We start from the raw sequence: 14,621 nt of genomic DNA on the forward strand, positions 1-14,621 counted from the left end.
GATTTCAAGGCCCAGACCCCGAGTTCAAGGCCCAGGCCCCAGTTCCTAGCCCAGGCCTCGAATTCAAGGCCCGGGTCCTGAGATCAACTCTCAGGATTGCAGTTGAAGGCCCTCGGTTCAGTTGACAGTCCTGGCCTTGGCCTGAGTTCAAGTCCCCCGCCCTGAGTTCTAGGTCCAGGCCTGAGGGTCAAGGTGTAGACCTTGAGTTTAAGGCCCAGGCCCCAATTTCCTGGCCCAGGCCTCAAGTTAAAGACCCAGGCCCTGAGATCAACTCCCAGGCCTGCAGTTGAAGGTCCAGTGTTTAGTTCAAGGCCCAGGCCATGGCCTGGAATTCAAGCCCCAGGCCCTGAGTTCAAGGCCCAAGCCCTGAGGTCAAGGTGTAGACCCCGAGATCAAGGCTCAAGAACCCTGAGGTCCAGGACCAGGCCCTGAATTCAAGTCCCACATCCTGAGTTCATGGCTCAGGACCCACGTTCAAGGCCTAGATTCTGAGTTCAAGGCTTAGACACGCCACATTCAAGGCCCAGGCCCCAAGACCAATACCCAGTATTCAAGGCCTAGGCAAATTGGTCAAGGCTTAGGCCTGATTCAAGTCCCAAGCCCTGAGTTGAAGGCCCAGGCCTGGATTTGAAGCCCCAGGTTTCAGTTCAAGGCCCAGTCGTTGGCCTGGAGCTTACCTCCCAGGCCCTGAGTTCAAGGCCCAGGACTAGAGTTGCCCTGAGTTCAAGGCACAGGCCTGAGTACAAGGCCCAGACCCCGAGTTCAACGGCCAGACCCCGAGCTCAAGAACCAGGTCCTAAGTTCAAGGCCCAGGGTCGGAGATCAACTTCCAGGCCTGCAGTTCAAGGCCCAGGCCTTGGCTTGGAATTCAAGCCCCAGGCTCTGAGTTCAAGGCCCATGCCTGGAGGACAAGTTCAAGACCTCGAGTTCAAGGCCCAGTCTCCGAGTTCCTGGCCCAGGCCCCAATTTCAAGGCCCAGGCGATGAGATCAAATCCCAGGCCTGCATTTGAAGGCCCAGGGTTCAGTTCACGGTCCAGGCCTTGGTCTGGAATTCACGCCCCAGGCCCTGAGTTCAAGGCCCACATCCTGAGTTCATGGATCAGGACCCGTGTTCAAGGCCTAGACACTGAGTTCAAGGCCTAGAGGACCCATATTCAAGGCCCAGGCCCTGAGATCAACACCCAGCATTCAAGGCCTCGGCCAATAGTTCAAGGCTTAGGCCTGAGTTCAAGGCCCAAGCCCCGAGTTTAAGGCACAGGCCCCAAGTACAAGGCCCAGTTTCCATGGCCTCAGCCCTGAGTTCAAAGGCCAGACCTTGAGATCAACTCCCAGGCCCGGAATTGAAGGCCTTATTCCACGAGATGAGGCTCAGTTCCTGATTTCAAGGCCCAGCATTCAAGGCCTATGCCCAGAGTTCAAGGCCCAGGCCTGGAGTTCAAGGCCCAGTGCTCAGTGTCATGCCCAGGCCCTAAGTTCCAGGCCCAGGCCTGGAGTTCAAGGCTACCATTCAAAGCCAAAGCCTTGACTTTAAGGCCCAGGTCCCCAGTTCAAGGCCCAAGCCCCGAGTTTAAGGCGCAGGCCCCGAGTTCAAGGCCCAGTCTCCAAGGCCCCAGGCCTGAGTTCAAAGGCCAGACCTTGAGATCAACTCCCAGGCCGGGAATTGAAGGTCTTATCAGCCGGAATTTACAAAATCAAATGGAAAGTTGGGGCAAGTAGCTACTGGTGGCTTGGAACAAACAGACAGGAGAGGCAACAGTTCTTGGGACTGACTGTTGCCACTACAGAGGACGCCCAACTCTGAACAGCAAACCGAGGTGAACCACACAGCCAGCTCTGCCTAGAAAAAGGTACCCCACCCAGGTGGGAGGAACTTCCCCAGGACAAGAGGCTTTAAGCCAGGTAAAACAAAGCTGGAGGCACCTCACCCTGCTGGCAGGAAGCATACCAGAGGAAGGCATTAGAAGCAGCATTCCCATAGCAGACAGGAGAGTGAGTGCTGATGCTACAGTAGAAAAGTCGAAGACCAGAGAGCAATAGCACTGCAGGACCCAGAACACAAGCAGACTGGATCAAGCCAGACTGCAGTGCAGACCACATAATGCAGAATGGACCAAAAGGGCTGGGATCAGACACAGTGAGGGAGCTGGGCACCTTGGAATCAGAGAGCAGAGGCCAGCCGCCACCTCCACACCCTGACTAGGAGAGATCCCACAGCACCACGGGACACATACAGACTCCAGGAACAATGTGTAAATCACAAAGAAATATTACAAATTTCATGAATGGGCAAGACAACGCAGGAGCTGCAAAAACCAGCATGACCAAAGAGGAGATGGAGAATAAAAAAGCTCTTCAGGCTATGATAGCGGAAGTGAACAGATGAATCAAGATGGAATTCCAAAAACAAATTTCAGGAAAACAAAAAGGAATTCTCGAGGGAACTTCAGGAAGAAAGAAATGAAAAAAAAATGGAAGTAAAAATAGATATGGTCTATACCTCAATTTAAAGATCTTAACATCCTGAGAACTGAAAGGCATGAAAAAATAGAATAAAAATTTATCTCACTAAATGAAGGAATTACCACATTGAGAGCTAATCTAGCAACCATAAACAGCTCCCTTTGCACAATGCAAACTACACTGGAAGCTACTTCTCAAAGGATTGATCATATGGAATGTAGAATCTCATTTATGGGAAACACCTCAACTGATAAGGATCAGAAGATTATCACACTCCACAAAACTGTCAATCTTTATAAAAGACTAATCCAGGCGATAGAGCACAAGGCAAAGAGATATAATCTGCCTATAATCAGAATAGATGAAGGTGAGGAGCATCAGAGGAGAGGTATATAACACATATTCAATAGAATTCTCACACAGAATTTTCACAATCTCAAAAGGGAAAATCTTACCCAAATAACAGAAGCATATAGAACACCTGGCAGACCAGACCGTAGAAGAAACACCCACAGACACATCATAGTCAAGGGTTCAGATCCTAACAACAAGGAACAACAAAGAAAGAACTACACTATAATGGAAAAAAAATCAATATGGCAGTAGATGTCGCCACACAAATTTCAATAAATGAAGAGCCTGGAAGAAAACCATCCAAGCCATGAAGACCAACAACTGCCAACCCAGACTTAGATACCCAGCTAAATTAGAATTTATTCTCAATGGAGAAACCAAAACCTTCCACAGTAAAGAAAAATTAAAGGAATATATAAACAAAAAGCCAGACATACAGAGAATTCTAAGAAGAGAACTTTACCCAAAAGAAAACAGCCAAGATCAAGGAACCCCAATAGTCAAAAGCCAATGAGAAAGCATCTTAATAAACCAAGAAATAAAGGAAAGAAGCAAACCACAAGTTAATAGGAAAATGGAAAGAAAGAAAAACCACATCTATCCATAGTACCTACAAACATAAATGGACTGAACTCTGCAATCAACAGAAATAAAGAATGCAGAGTGGACCCAAAACAAGAGCCATCCATCTGTTGTCTTAAAGAGACCCATTTCATAGCAAAGTACAAAAACAGGCTTTGAGTGAAAGGATGGAGTAAAATATTCCAAGAAAATGCACCTGCCAAAACAGCAGGGTTAGCCATCCTGATTTCAGACAAGCAAAACCTCTGATTAAAATCAGTTCAAAAAGACAAAGATGGTCACTACATATTAATATAGGGAAAATTCCATAGAGAAGATATCATGGTGATAAACATATATTCACTGAACAAAAGAGGTCCTAAATACGTCAACAAATTCTTTCAGAAGTAGAGAGCAAGATAGACCCAAATACAATAATAGTGGGAGGCTTTAATACTCCACTCTCACCAAGAGAGACAGATCCAAAACACAGAGGATTAGCAAGGGAGCTGCAGACTTAAAGAACAGCATATCCCACAAGGATCTGTCAGATCTCTACAGAGTATTTCACCCAACAGAGTCCCAATACATATTCTTCTCAGCAGCCCATGGAACATACTCCAAAAATAGATCATATAATAGTCCATACAAAAAAAGCCTCAGCAAATACAAGAGTATTGACATTATTTCATGTATTTTATCTGATCACAGTGGAATCAAGTTAGCCCTTAATAACAAGAAATACTGCAGAAACTACACAAACACTTGGAGGCTAAACTCCTCATTACTACCTAAAATTTGGGTCACAGAGCAAATTAAGGATGAAATTAATGAGCTCATAAATCACAATGGCAATGAAAATACATCACAAAGAAACCTATGGGATACAGCAAAGGCAGTACTGAGTGGCAAGATCATTGCCCTCAGCTCACATATTGAAAGAATGGAATCAGATCAGGTGAATAACCTCATGATGCAGTTAAACCACCTAGAGAAACAAGAAAAAAATTGAATCTAAAATGACTACGAGTGTGGGAGTATAACTTCTCTGACTGGTGGGAGACTTAACCTTGGCACAGAAGTTCTGATACCTTATTAGCAAACTAATGGGCCTATGGGGAAAAATCTGCATTAAAGAAGTCCCCTGTGTTTGATGGCCAAAGGAAGCCATCTTTGTCATGAGACTTTTCCCCCCTGTATAATGCCTCCCTGGGGAGATTTGTTTGCCCAGCTGCTCCAGGGAAGTCTTTTCACAGTAAATACAGAAGTTATGGTCAAAGATCATTAGTCTTGAGGAAATAGTAGCTAGGTGATAGAGTTCTGCCTTGACTGGTTTAATCCTCTGTTTTGATATCAACAATCTTTGTAGTAGCTCAGCTCTTTGTAGTGGCTCAGCCCTTTGTAGTAGCCAATCTTTGTAGTAGCCATCCTTTGTAGTGGGGAAAACTTTTGTAATAGTTTCCTCCCTTGCATTAGCAACATCCTCAAATGGATATCATGCTGTATTAATTTTTACCCTTGAAGTTGTGAATTGATTTCTAACCGTATACAAACCTTGGCCCTCCTGAAATAAAGTGTGCATTGGTCCACTCACCTCTGCATCCCCCTTGTCCTGACTACGGTTGCAGTTACCCGGGTCCAACATAGGAGGAGAAAGATTACAAAGACCAAAACAGAGATAAATGAATTTGAGAACAGAAAGACAATCCAACAAATAAATAAAACTAATAGCTGGTTCTTTGAGAAAATAGCTAAAATTGACAGACTCCTTGCAAGATTAAAAAAAAAAAAAGAAGAAGAGAAGAGACTCATATCCATATGATCAGGGATTCCACTGGAAAAATTACAACAAATATACAGGATATTCAATCAATTATAAGGAACTATTTGCAGAATCTTTACTCATTAAAGAACAAAAAATTTACACAGATGGATCAATTATTAGAGAAGTATAAATTACCTAAACTGAGTCAAGAAGAAATAAACTAATAACCTACAATGAGATACAGGAAGTAATCAAGAGCCTTCCCTCAAAGAAAAGCCCAGGCCCAGATGGATTAACCAATGAATTCTTTAAAAACCTTCAGGGAGGGGCTAATACCAATGCTCCTCAAACTCTTCCCCAAAATAGAAACAGAGGGAGAAATCCCAAACTCATTCTATAAAGCTAATATCATACTCATCCCCAAACCAGGCAAAGACCCTACAAAAGAAGAGAATTACACACCAATATAATTTATGAACACAGATGCAAAGCTCCTCAACAAAATATTGCTAACAGAATCCAGAAATTGATGAAGAAAAGTATACACCATGTTAAAGTAGGCTTCATCCCAGAGATGCAAGGCTGGTTTAACATTTGCAAATCAATAAATGTAATTCATCACATTAACAGAGCTAAGACCAAGAATCACATCATCATCTCAGTCAATACCCAAAAAGCCTTTGACAAAATACAATACCCATACACATTAAAAGCCCTGGAGAGAATAGGAATAGAAGGAACATTCTTTAAAACAAAAAAAGCTATATACAACAGACCAACTGCTAGTAACCTATTAAATGGGAGGAAACTAAAAGCATTTCCCCTAAAATCAGGAACCAGACAAGGATGCCCACTCTTCCCGCTTCTATTGAACATTGTGCTGGAATCCCTAGCCACAGCAATAAAGCAAGAAGAAGGCATTAAAGGGATCCATATTGGAAAAGAAGAAATAAAACTATCGCTATTTGGAGATGACATGATCTTATACCTGAAAGACCCAAAAAATTCAGCCCTCAAACTCCCAGAACTAATAAACAATTTTGGCAAAGTAGCAGGTTATAAAATCAATCCACGAAAATCAGCATCTTTTCTGTATACCAGCAATGTATATCCAGAAAAAGGAAATTATGGAAACAATACCATTTGCTATAGCTAAGGAAAAGAATAAATTACCTAGGGATTAACCTACCCAAAGGTGTGAATGACCTATTTAATGAGAACTATGAAAATCTAAAAAGAGGAATCAAAGAAGACACCAGGAGACAGAAAGACCTCCTATGCTCATAGGTAGGCAGAATCAATATAGTGAAAATGGCCATATTGCCCAAAGTGTTATGCAAATTCAATGCAATCCCCATCAAAGTCCCAACTACATTCTTCATGAAATAGAGAAAACAACCCACAAATTCATATGGAACAACAAAAGACCTAGAATAACCAAAGCAATTCTAGGCAAAAGAAGTAGCAGAAGAAGTATCACAATACCAGACTTCAAGCTCTATTATATAGCCATTATAACAAAAACAGCCTGGTACTGGCACAAAAACGGACCTGAAGATCAATGTAATAGGATAGAGACCTGGATATAAATCTGCATACATATAATCAGCTGATATTTGACAAGAAGCTAAAGACATACAATGGAAAAAACATAGCTTTTTCAACTACTAGTGCTTGGAAAACTGGGCAGCCACATGTAGAAAACTCAAAGTGGACCCTAGCCTATCACCAGGCACCAAGATCAACTCAAAATGGATTAAAGACTTGAACATCAGACCTGAAACTACTACTGGACAGAGTGGGAGAGACACTAGAACTTATAGGCACAGGTAGGAACTTCCTGAACAGAGTCCCAGGGGCACAGCAAATAGGGGAGAGACTCGACAAATGGGACTACTACAAAATAAAAAGTTTCCACACATCTAAAGGCATACCCACTAAACTAGAAAGACAGCCAACCATATGGGAAAAGATCTTTACCAGCACAGCAACAAAGGCCTAATACCCGTCATCTACAGAGAATTCAAGAAACTAACCCCCTCCAAACCCAGTAAACCAATTATTAAATGGGCAAAGGAGCTAAAGAGAGACTTCACAGGAGAAGAAATAAAAATGGCAAAGAAGAAGTAAGGAAATGTTCAACATTCCTGACAGTAAAAGAAATGCAAATAAAAACAACCCTGAGATACCACTTCACTCCAGTTAGAATGGCCTATAGTCTGAACTCAGGCAATAACAAATGCTGGAGGTGGGGGGTGATGCAGAGAAAGAGGAACCCTTCTCTATTGTTGGTGGGAGTGTAAATTAGTACAACCACTTTGGAGAACAGTATGGATGTTTCTCAGAAAACTCAGCATAGACATACCCTATGACTCAGCCATACCACTCCTAGGCATACATCCTGAACAACAGCATCCAGGATACCATAAAGACACATGCACATCCATGTTTATTGCTGCACAATTCACAATAGCCAAAATATGGAAACAACCCAGATGCCCCACTACAGATGAATGGTTCCAAAAAATGTGGTACATGTACACAATGGAATACTACATATAGTGACTAGAAATGATAAAACAATGGCATTCTCAGGGAAATGGTCAGATCTTGAACAAATAATGTTGAGCGAGATAAGCCATGGTCTCCCTCATATGTGGTTGTTGGGAGACTGGGGGGAGAACAGTAGAGATCATGTCTATAAAACAGCAAACTTTTTTTACAATGGTATTTCCACATGTTTTGGTCAGCAACTTTACATTATGTCTCTAAAACCAAACAATTATTGAATAAGCACAAAAAGGTTTAGGATAGACCTATCACAGGTTCACAAGATCTCAACAGCTATGTACATATGATTATAGAAGATGAGGCTAAGCAAAATAAACTCCAACAGAGGAAAACAGGAGGATTTTATTGTTGTCATTAGGTTTTACGTACTAGGTGAATTTCCTGTGGCATACACCATGTGGTTACTGTGTATGATTTTGGTACTGGATATTGTATATATGCTTATCTGAACTAGGGCAGGGAAAGAAAAATGAGGGAGGGTGTAACAAATATGATAAGAAATGTACTCACTACCTTATTATATAACTGTACCCCCTCTGTACATCACCTTGTCAATAAAATTTAATAAAAAAGAAAATGTTATTCTTTTTTTAAATGTCATCATCATAGTTTTTTATTATTTTACATAAAAAACTGTATACACAGCTTATAGAACTTTTATGTAAACATCATAAGCTCACCATTTTATCATTTGTCAGTTTATTTAAAAAATAAAAACAAGACAACAATTTTAATAGAAGTACCACTGAGCTGGGAAGGGAAAAAGGAAATGGGAGGTCTATTCCATGTACAGAAATGCACAGAAAATTTCACCTAGCTGTAGACACTGCCTTGTGAAAAAGAAACTTTTTAAATAGGTCCCAATATGTGTTACCTTTCTTTATCAAAATACTGTGCATAATCTGCACAGATAAAAATCACAAAACAGTGTTGCTACTTTTTTCAAGAAAACAAAGTAAAATTTAGTAGGGCTTCCTCCCCCCTCCTAATTTTAAAAGACATCATCATTAAAAAAAATAATAAAAAGTCTGATGAGGGTACAGCATACAAATGTGGTCTGAATGCTACTGTCTTATGCAAATGACAAGAGCATTAAGTCTCAAACAATGAAACAATTGTGCAAAGAATTCTCTCAACAATAACAAAAAAAGTTTTAGCCTTAAATAAATCAAAGAACATCAGTTTCTTGGACTGAACAATTTTTTCACTTTGTAGGACAGACACAAAGTTCGCTTATGGCAAAAACAACCCCACAGCACACCCTCCCTCCTCCTGCTGATGGCTGGTGAGGGGTTTTCTGGGGGGCTGGCTCTCAGGAGTCGCAGTGTCTGGAGGCTGCTTCTTCTCAGCCCCAAAGTCAGTTGCAAATATCCCCAGTGGTCAGATGGATGGTCAAGTCCAATTCATGCTTGGGATGGGCGCCAATCCAGCCTGGGCTGGAGCTGTTGGAACACCCTGGTCGCTTTGCTCACCACCACCATTAAATAACACCATCTTACCTCCGAAAATAAAATCATATCTATGTTTATGGAACACTCCCCCCCTCCACCCCAGCCCTCCCCTCTCGCAGTTCCCAGGGTCTATGTTACAGACAAGGGATAGATAGCTCGCACTGGCTGGCTGGTAATGGGTGTATATCTGATTGGGCGCGGCCCTGGGAACCAGAGGCTGGGGTGGGGTGGAAATGGACCGGGGAAGTCCGACATACACGCAGTCACACAATCTAAGGCCTGGCTCTTCAGAAAAGGATGCTCAGGGACCCCTTTGGCACTCGGGAGGGGATGGGGTGGGGTGGAGGGCCGGCCTAGGCCCATGCAACACCACTAGTCGCATACAGAAGCTGGAAAGGGGGCACCCCCATGCCCAGGCCAGTTCTTGGCGCGACAAACCTGAGCCCCCAGCAGATGCCAGGCAGTCTGTGGGGGTGGGGGGTTGGAGGGTGGAGGGTTGGGGGTGGAGGGAAAAGAGGGCCGTGGATCTTCCCTTTTTCTGGCTCGTGGGGAAGGCGTGGGGGGGGGGGGGAATCGGAGGGCCAGGGAGGGGGAGCGGCTCTGGCAAGGGCGGGAGGGGCCAGCGAGATCCTCATAGCACCTTGCAACAGTTGATGCACTGTTCTGGGAGCCGTAGCGCTTCTGCAGCGTGGCCTGTGTGGCCGTCTCAAAGTCCTCGCGCACGCCCTCCTTGGTTTTGGCCAAGCACTCGAGGTAGTCGTAGGCTTGGATGCGCACGGCCATGGCGCGGCCGTCGTTCGTGAGCACGGGTTCCTGCTTCATGCGGGCCAGCTCGGTGCGGACGTGCTCGTCGCTGCGCAGGTCTTTCTTGTTGGCCACCAGGATGATGGGCACGTTGGGGCAGAAGTGCTTCACTTCGGGCACCCACTTCTCGGGGATGTTCTCCAGCGAGTCCGGGCTGTCCACCGAGAAGCACATGAGGATGACGTCGGTGTCTGGGTAGGAGAGCGGCCGCAGGCGGTCATATTCCTCCTGGCCGGCCGTGTCCCACAGCGCCAGCTCCACCTGCTTGCCATCCACTTCGATGTAGGCCTCATAGTTCTGGAAGACCGTGGGCACGTACATTTTGGGGAACTCGTCCTTACTGAACTCGATCAGCAGGCAAGTCTTGCCACACGCTCCATCGCTCACAAACCACCAGCTTCTTGAAGATAGGAACCAGGAGCAGGCCGGGCCCGGGCAGCAGGAGGGGTCCCACGAACGCCTTGCCAGTGTCCCGATCGCCGCTCACCGCTCACCTCGGGCTGCGCGCCGGGGACGGGGGCCGCTAGCTGCACCCGGGCTCTGCGGAGATTGCGTTCCTCTCGATGCACTTAGGCTGCCGCGGCGGGGCCAGCGGGGTCGCGGGAGTATAGGTGGCCCCAAGCAGCTCGACGCGCTGCTCTTGGAGCGGTGGCTGTTCTGCGGATCCCCTACCCAGGGGTCGGCGGCTTTGTGCGCAGCTGCTGAGAGAACTGTGGACTCGGCCTCGCTCTCCCGGCCTCCGTCTCTCCCTCCCAGGCCTCTCTGAGACCTTGCCTACGGGGGCCACTGACGTGTACGGCCAGACTGCGGTGGCAGATGCTGAAAATGTTATTCTTAAAGTTCTGCCTCCTTATTATTACCTACCTCCAAGATTCTGATACCTTCTGGACCAAGAGCTAACAATGTAAGAGGCCACTTTCTGAACCAGGCGATTCAGTATTTAGGATTTATCATTCTGCATTTCCTTTTCTAAGATACAGATCTATTGCCAAGATGTCTATGGGTTCAACATGAGATTGATGGGTTCAACGTGAGGCTTGATGGGTTCAAGCCTCAATTGATCGAGGCTCACTGTCCAAGAATCATAAAATCCAGTACTGTGGAATCAAGATTTTATAAAACATTAGAGGTGTCTTATATGTTGCTACATAAGAAAAGGAAAGGTGTGCTCATTTTTGTTGTTGTTGTTGTTGTTTCTCATTGGTCAGTAGCAAATGGATTTCAGTGTCTTGGAGTAGGAGGAAATAGATACTTTATTGTATGTAATTGGTTTTCTACTCTGTTTTCTAACCTACAGCTCTTGCTGGCATCTTTACCTAACTTAAAGGCCCTGTTCTAATCCTGGCTTTTCTCATCGGACACTTGGTTCCACCAAACTCTAAGCAATTTTAGGCTAGTTCTTAGGTTTCTGGATTTTCATCTTGAAAACTATATTGTGTCAGTTTTATAAATATCAAGGTTATGGGACTTCATGTCTGTGGAGAGAACTTTCTGAAGCCCCTAGAGTTGGATTAATTGAGACTCTTGCAAGCATAAAGATACACCTGTACCAAGTTTAGATGTCTACTCCTGACAGTGTCTTGCTAGCTCTTTTAGGATGGAAGTAACTTGATGTACTTCTTTGTTCCCATTCCTTAATGGAATGACTCAAACTGATCCAGTGCTATATTGTGGGTGAGAGTGAGGACTTGAGATGAATAGACTCATGCTGTTCCTAAAACTGTGACTCATGTCATTTTCCAATCTGTTTCTTTGGGAAAGTATGGACAAAGGAGAATATCCATGTGGATCAATAAAGGAGTGCTTTCTAGGCAGAGATCACTTAAAGAAGATATCCTTGTCTTTTAAAATCAGTTTGGAAATTTCTGGGAAGGAAATTTCTATACCTAAGGCTCCAATATTTTATGGTCCTTTCTATCGTATTTTGTTTTTCATCAGCTTAATTCAAAATTGAAATTAGAACCTTTGAGTGACAAATCAGTGTTAAAGAGAAATAATGCCACGCTGGAGTTTCAGCCTTCATTTTTATTAACAGATCCAGTATTCCAACAATAGTAAATGGTCTTTCAAAACTGGTGTTCTGTGTGTTCAGGTACATAGTAGCTTCCGTGTCTGCCACACTATTTATCCATAGGCTCATGCATGTTGTCTGATGCCAACAGCAAGAACCAATAAGGTTGTCAATGTTTAAGTACTTGTAATGGGCCTTAGCAGGTGATATGAAGAAGTACATGTGCTGCTGTATTCATACTCCCTTTCAAGACTTCTTTGTCTCTTGAGTTATGAAGGCTGCGGAATTGGTATCAATCTATTGACCATGGCCATACATTAATGTACTTCATGATCTTGGACAATTTGCTACAACTCTGGGTTCGCTTTCCCAAACAGTTAGATGAATCAGTTAATTAATTTCCCCTACACATGGCTCCTGAGGGCATATATTCATGGATGCCTCCACCAAGATGTAATGGCTTGGAATGGGAAGTAAGGTCATCAGGGAGCATTTGGAGCATCATCTGTCTTCTCTCTTGATCTCAGAACTGTATTAGTTGTTTCTGTACTGTTGCAAGTATTGGTCTGATAGCAGATACAATGTTCCTTTAATAATTGGGCAATAAGAAATGAGGGCTGGGGATATAGCCTAGTGGCAAGAGTGCCTGCCTCGGATACACGAGGCCCTAGGTTCGATTCCCCAGCACCACATATACAGAAAACGGCCAGAAGCGGCGCTGTGGCTCAAGTGGCAGAGTGCTAGCCTTGAGCAGGAAGAAGCCAGGGACAGTGCTCAGGCCCTGAGTCCAAGGCCCAGGACTGGCCAAAAAAAAAAAAAAAAGAAATGAATGGCATCTACCAGTGTGACGGTTAGGTTTATTATAGGATAAAGTAAAAAAGAAAACAAACCAAAACACTAGAGTCTGGAGATCTTCAATCAATTCTAGCCTATTGGAGATCAGCAGCCAATCTGCTACCCAGAGGTGCAGCATCTCTATGAGTGGAAGCATCCTGCAGCTAAATAGGGTCTGCTTGATTGTTAGAAGGTTCTTGTCATAATGAAAATCGAGGCAGTTACGGGAGAACTGCTGGTGCGCCATTCCTGATGCTATGGAGAACTGATAGTTAGCTTAGGCCAAGCTGTATCTTCTAATCTTTGTCTTGAAGTGGTCCAGTCCTTTGTTGCATGAGAGATTAGGGACTTAAGATTTATGAGACATATACCTTTTAGTACATGTGTCATCATAAGTTTTCCAGTAGTTTTGGAGCAAAGAACAATCTACATGTGAGTCAATATAGCCCTGGTTGGTATTCAGCTTCCTTGTAGAGCACATGCTTCTCAAACCGAGGAGCCCTATCCATTAGTCAAGGGATAAAATCAATCTGGAAAATGCCAATGAAGGCAAATCTGTTCTTAAGGGTACAATTTTATGTGGACTCCTTTACGTGATTTACTTGGCCAGTTTGGTCAAAATAAATTACTGGAGGGAATCCTTTTTGGTAGAAGAGATTATTTCAATCTCTTCAATGTGAAAGTGCCAGAAGCAAAAGATCTATCTATTAAGTTTTTTCATATGCTTTAGAAATGGTTATGGACTTGAATTACATTGTCTTCTTGACTAATAGTTTTGTTATCATAATCACATGAATCAAATGGTTGGAGTGGACAAGTAGTGATTGACATCAGCATCTTGGCCAGCAGATGGCAGCATGGCCATATAAGCAAAGCTGTTCCTGAATCACTTAAGTCACCTGTGGCCTAGTTGGAGTAGCTTTAGAGTGGACTTCCTGTTTTGAGAAAAGGACTGGGATGGTCTAGAATAATTTGAAGGGTTTCGAACTCTGAGTAGGGGCCAGATTTTGGGAGGAATAGAATGGGTTAATTAAGAGAAAAATGGGTCCCAAAGCAGTATTTATGGTGATGCAAACCAAACTGTGGATTCAAGCCTACCTGTTGAAAGTCATCTACCACTGGTCCACATCCAAGATCTTTATCCAGATGGGTCTTGAGCACCTGGTTCTCTTGTTATTTTAGGGTCATGATTGCTAGCCTAAGTGTGCTTCAGCTGCGTTTCCAGGCATTGTTTGATACTGAGGCACTCTATAAAGCCTGTTTGGATGCACATCATTCTCCTTTATGTCGTAGAAATGTACTTGTACAAAATCAGGGCAATTAATATCAAACCTGGTAGGAGAGTAAATTTCTCTCATTATTAGTCTATTGGTATAAACTGCCATGGTGATGACTGTAGATATTATATGGATCCCATTTTTTATGTACTGGATAGTTTACTATTGTCTGAAGAAGAACTTCCCATCAGGCAAGGGCAGAAGTGTAAAAAGATACACACTCCATCACCAAATTATGTTGAATAATAATGAGAGGAACCATATTAACATTACCACTTGGCTAGTTGATATTGCACTATAGCTTTGGGCTAAACAAAATATATAGCTCTTCAGCTCAATATGCAATTTGAATACATTCTCCTGAGGATATTTAAGGCTTGATGTAAAACCAGATGAAACAAGTCTCTAATAATACCAACAAAATTGGTTTCTAAATCATGGGCTTGGATCAAAATGCTGATATTGAAGGTTGCTAGGATCTAAAGCTCCAGTTTTGAGTTTAAGTTTGAACATCATATGAAGATACCGCCTA

The 14,621-nt window shown here is 43.6% G+C and overlaps 1 pseudogene; it reads right to left on the minus strand.

Moving 5' to 3' along the window:
- Nucleotides 1-9,794: 9,794 nt before the first annotated feature.
- Nucleotides 9,795-13,059, minus strand: LOC125341332 (annotated as a pseudogene).
- Between the last annotated feature and the right edge of the window lie 1,562 nt (nt 13,060-14,621).

Source organism: Perognathus longimembris, chromosome 24, assembly GCF_023159225.1.
Source record: "Perognathus longimembris pacificus isolate PPM17 chromosome 24, ASM2315922v1, whole genome shotgun sequence".
Classification (NCBI taxonomy): domain Eukaryota; kingdom Metazoa; phylum Chordata; class Mammalia; order Rodentia; family Heteromyidae; genus Perognathus; species Perognathus longimembris.